The sequence below is a fragment of the Punica granatum genome, chromosome 8, assembly GCF_007655135.1.
Source record: "Punica granatum isolate Tunisia-2019 chromosome 8, ASM765513v2, whole genome shotgun sequence".
Lineage (NCBI taxonomy): Eukaryota > Viridiplantae > Streptophyta > Magnoliopsida > Myrtales > Lythraceae > Punica > Punica granatum.
The window spans coordinates 13,624,451-13,630,450 of record NC_045134.1 but is presented as its reverse complement, the minus strand read 5'-3'; the positions used below and the strand labels follow the sequence as shown (position 1 = coordinate 13,630,450).

Genomic DNA, 6,000 nt, shown 5'->3' with positions numbered 1-6,000 from the left:
TCTGAATGTTCCTTTTTTTTTATTAAAAATTGACTAAGATGAATATATATAGACATAAACTAATCCTAATCTGGCCATATCTCCTCCTAAAGATAAGGAAAATAAAAACTTAAAATATTGATAGAGATATGACTTAATCTATAAAGATATGAAATCTAAATATTTCTAGAATATCTCCATGAAATTTAAAGTTCAAACAAATCTGATGATATCTTCTCTTGATCATCAACTATTCTAGAAGCTTCCTCAAACACTTGCTAAATTTAGCATTGTCCGGAATCTTCTATAACTTGAATCAAATTGATGGATTTTTGTTGATCACGTGATTCATGTCCAATGGGCCTCCACGAATTTGCTTGAGCCCGAACCTCTTGAATCAGGCCGTTGAGTTCATCTTTAAACTTCTTTGCTCGTGCTCGCGTAATCGGTCCAATTGGAACTTGAACTGGATCCCTTGTAATCGTGCTACGATTTGCATCAGATTGGAGATTCAATATGATTTGGTGCTCAATAAATCTCACCAAAGAAAACATATAAATATAGATATTATATATTTATATGAAGAGCTCCAAAATATTTGGAGATAAAAAAAATAGAGAGAGAATGGCGAGCCACATTGAAGTTCGAGCAGGATTTAGATGCACATATATGAAACAAGTTCGAGACGTGTATACTTTCACACTTGAACTAAGATATTAAATAGTTAAATTGAAAATAAAAGTAATAAACACTTATACTAATCATGAATATTGAAAGTACTAGACATTTGAACTGAATCACTAAACAATTAAACTAAAAATACGAATACTACCATGAGGTCGAGTCATGCTTCACAGACCCCATATTTTTATTATGAGTTTTGCTATTTCTGTCGATTCGGCGCAGCCGAATCAGATACATAGTGCAAATCTATAATTATGTCAAAATCTAGGGGCAGTTTCACAAGCATACACATTCGGAGGTTTTTCATCCAAAATTTTCGCAGGAAATATAATTTCCCTTTTATTATTCTCCTAATCTTCTTCATATATCCACTTTAGAAAAAGAATAATACCGATTACAGTTGCAACCATGTACATTCAATACATCCATCATCCATGTGCAACACCGGTGGACTTCTAAGTATCGATATAGATGACTGGCTCATGACAAAATATTAAATGGTCCTACTTCACAATGAAGTGTTTAGAAAAAATCAATAAGATTGTTTCAATTAAGAATATTTATCACAATTAATCGAGTGATTAACACTCATTATTCTGTTTGTTATAATTTTATTAGTGTTTCCTTACATCACGTGGCAAATAGGATGACAAAAAAAAATCCCTCTCAGCTTAGATAAACAAGTGGGTTTGATTTCCCCGAATTAATTAAAGCTTTACCCTCTCCACAATTATCGCTCTATGGTCTTGACATTCCTAACTTGACTCGGAATTAAATATAGTGATTATGCTTCAAAGAATGTTTCGTTAATCAAAAAGCCACAAATCAAGCTATCCATTGCAAATTAGCTATAATTAACTTCACTTCTTAATCAGATTAATTAAAAATGCATGTACTATATATATAAGAAATCAAAAATTAAGGGAAAGTCCAATGACTTACCTGTCGGACGAGCATTTTCTATAACTACCCCCAACTTCATGCGCAACTCTTCACCATTTCCCCTCTCTAATTATTTCAATCCTCTCTCTTACTCAAATATCGTCCTAGCAATGGGCATTCGCAAGATCACCTTGCTTCTTATTATTTTTCTCATGACCCTAACCCTAACCAGGCCATCCCTCGGCCAGGACTCGCCCCAGGACTTTGTGAATGCCCACAACGCAGCTCGAGCTCAAGTGGGTGTGGGCCCGATTTCTTGGAACGAGACTATAGCTGCCTACGCCCATGACTATGCTAGCAAGCGTGCTGGGGACTGTCGTCTAGTCCACTCCGGTGGGCCCTACGGGGAAAACCTGGCTTGGAGTAGCGGTGACTTGTCGGGCACCGATGCAGTGAACTTATGGGTCGCAGAGAAGAGCGGCTAAGACTACAATTCCAATTCCTACGCTCCAGGTAAGGTCTGCGGGCACTATACCCAGGTTGTTTGGCGCAACTCGGTTAGGCTTGGTTGCGCGAAGATCCGGTGCATCACCGGAGGTACATTCATCGGGTGCAACTATGACCCTCCAGGCAACTTCATCGGTCAACAGCCTTATCCATCTCTCTCTGCTTTGACCTACTATTTTAGATCTATGCACATGATGCTGATCGGCTGCCTCATATGTTTGCTGTATTAAAAATTAAATAAAGCATATATATGACGAACATAGGATGTGTTGCGGTTGAAGACTAATTAATTCAGTGTCAACGAATCAAAATTAGTTGTGTAATATGAAAGAACACAAATTAATCAATATTTATAACATGACACTTTTTTTACGATAGATAAAATTGTGGGAGACATGGCTTTCGAAATTTCAGGAAATTGAGCATTAAAGATCATTCAATTTGTTGACGAGGCCAATTGAATATTAACAATTTGACATTCTGCTTTTGGCCGAATCAAATCGATTCATTTTGGTGATTATTAATCCTATTTATTGAATGGTTAACATAAAATCGAAGAGTTACCTCTATCCATCTCTAGTTTCCTCTCTAGATTACACTTTATATATATAAATATATATATATATATATTTATTTATTTATTTTTATTTTTGTGTGAGAAAATGATCTCGGTCCATATGTTTGTCTACCTATGACTATAAAACAACGAATCATGCAAAATTAAGAAACATCATCCTAATTATTACAAGTTTCAATGTAGCATTGTTGGCCTTAATACTAAGAAGCGAATCAAGGATCTTGAATTTGATTATGTTGAGTATGTCTCGTATTTAGTGGAGAACCCGAAGACCCGAAGACCAAAAGTGGCAACGAGTTCGGGCAAAAAAGGAAGGGGCGAGATCTCAGATTATTCTGAGATTATATTTTCTATTTTATAGGGATTTTGTTATATCTCTTAAATCTTTAAATAAATAAATTATCTTTAGGAGATGATAGAGATAATTCTAGAATATCTTTAGAACATTTCAAAGGGAAAATATAATAGGATTATATTATAATATCTTTGAGATATTGGGAAGGTATTATATCTATTTAAAGGAGAGATGGTCTTGTATCAATACAATACATTGTGGGCAATCACGAGTAATATTCTTGAAAATTCTCGGATTTACTCTATTGGAGTCTCTAGAGTTCATAAAATGAGAGAGTTGTGAGAATTAAGAGGATTGTGAGCATATTCTCAGTTTAAATCCTATAACAAGAGCTGGGAAACACGAGTGTGATTTCGAGTGTGTAATCTATGATTTATTGATCTAGTGAAATCTCATTGCTTTGTCCATGGATGTTTCCCTTGCCTGATAGTTTTATCACATATATCCCAATGTTAATTCTACTCTCTTATCAGTCTTAATTCCTCAAATTCGGTATCTTTTACAACAAATTGGTATCAGAGCCACGATCTTGAAGCGGGTGAAGATGTTGGGAACAAATGTTAAAGTGAAGAGGTTAAATGGATCGAATGAATTCGGGCTATGGAAGATCAAAATGAAGGCTTTGCTAGGGCAACATGGCCTTGAGGGAGCACTAGAAGGAGAAAAGAAGCTACTCGTGAACCTGTCACCAACAGAGAAGAAGAAGATGATGTTGAAGGCTCAAAGCGCCATTTAATTGAGCCTATCGAATAAAGTTCTATGAGAGGTATGCAATCAGGACTCAGCACCAAAAGTGTGGAAGAAGTTGGAATCGCTATAATAGCAGAAGTCCTTAACGAGCAGATTGTACTTAAAGTAGGGATTCCACCAGTTAAAAATGAGTATGGGGACGTCTTTAGGTGATCACGTAGACCTCTTTAATCAAATCATGATGGATCTAGCAAATGTGGAGGTCAAGATTGAAGACGATGATCCGGCTCTATTGTTGTTGTGATCTCTCCCGAAAGCATATGAGAGTTTCGTGGATACCATGATATATGGTATGGCAAGCATCGCCTTAGAAGATGTCAAGGTATTGTTCAAAGGAGTTGTATAAGAAGGTGATGGAGCACCATAGAGGTAACGGTGAAAGCCTAATAGCAAGGGGTAGATGAAACGAGAAGGGACTCGTGGCAGGAGCAAGTCAAGGGGTAGAAAGCTAATTTGCTGGAATTGCAAGAAGGAAACCCATCTCAAAAGGGATTGTCCAAGGCGAAGAGGCAAGCAAGGCAACCCCTCGGGGAATGCGATAGTAGCAAAGGAAAGGTACGAGGAATGAGATATTCTGACAATAACAGGTGTCGGGAATGCAGGTGCCCAAATTTTCACTACATCTGGCATGTCGAGTATTATGTGGATTTTTTATTCGGGATACACTTTCTATGTTTGCCATGATAGAGGATTAGTTTTTGCTTATCTGTCCATAGAAGGTAGGAAAGTCCGTATGGCTAATGGTAACACGTGTGATGTTGTCGGGATCTGTGAATTGCAGATCAAGTTGCATTTGGTAGTGATATATTGTTGGCGGATGTTAGACATGTCTCGGGGTTAAAGAAAAATTTGATCTCATTGGGTACACTTGACAAGCTTGGCTATAAGTACTGGTGCCAAAGTGGAGTCGTAAGAATCTCGAAGGGCACCTTCGTGGTTGATATGACTCCGGGTCAAACCGACGAGCTTAGGTCGAAAGGACTTCGAACTAGTGATGATGAATTGCACATTTCGACCGGACCGATTACGAGAGCACGTGCCCAACAACTTCAATAGACTATGCAAGGATTGGTACTACGCATTCTCGATGAACTATCGACGGGGATACATGTCAGGAATGTGAACATTATACAAGTCCAGCTTGAAGATGACCAAATCACAAGTTTGAGCCCGAGAATCATAGATGAACAAGTGTTGGTCCCACTACCACACTTAAGTGCATAAATTAGGTGATAAAATACCTGATTTGACTTGAGTGGGTACCTCACTTATTGCCACCTACATTTTGGACGAATTTTGGAGGAATGTGGCAGATTTCTTCTCATGCAAGAACAAGAAGACTCCCAACTACCTTCATTTACTTGTCTTATCTTTTCTATATTGTTTTCTCTTTCCCATGCTTGGAAATTGTTGTTTTGACTTTTATTCTCTAGGATATCTCTGATGGTGGAGAGCTTTACATAAACACCATTAGGTCATTAGGGTGAGGGATGATTATTTTTCAGAATATTGTGAGAATTTTCTCTAAATTGTTCTTCGGCAACTTTTCGAGATTGTAAACTTGGATGCTTGTAATTCTCAACTACTCATAATATTGGTTCTTGGTTTTTTATAACCATTGGGTCAATATTTCATTTCTTTATAATATTGGCTCTTGGTTTTCTATAACCATCGGGTCAGTATTCCATCCCTCTTAACCTCTATTGGTGATCCGGGTTCGATTTCCAGTCTTTGTTGTCGGGTCTTGCGGCAAGTCTCGTGGGGTTCGCATCATTTGGTATCAGAGCTTAGGCTCCAAATCAAGGTTTCATCTATCCTTGTTCTTTCTTTGTTCTTCATTCTAGAATTTTTAGATATAGCTTCCATTTCTATCATTTCCATTAATCTTGTCTGATCTGTTCTTAGCTATCTAAAAAAAAAAATGAAAACGTACTATTGTGTGTTGTTCACAGCACCATTTGTTGTCTTCATGGGCAAAGAATTTATTGCACAATTTGTTGTCTTTGTGTTGTAATCGTCTTGGCCTTAAGCTGATCTTTCATAGTTGTTCTCATATTTACTTTCCTCTGATCGTATTTGTGTCCATTTCATCTTTGTGCGTCCGGTCTCATTTCTTTCACATATATCTTGTTCATCTTCCGTACTTAGTATCTTCTATCATATCCATAAACTACTTCATTAGGTCAGATTATGTCATATCATTTTCTTTGGATCAAAATATAGTCTCTCGGGATCTGATATTATAAGTTGTTCGGGTTGAACTCGT

At 37.2% G+C, this 6,000-nt stretch overlaps 1 pseudogene; it reads left to right on the top strand.

Annotated features, from left to right (window-relative positions):
- The first annotated feature begins 1,715 nt into the window (after nt 1-1,715).
- LOC116188758 lies at nt 1,716-3,720 on the top strand (annotated as a pseudogene).
- The last annotated feature ends 2,280 nt before the right edge of the window (nt 3,721-6,000 follow it).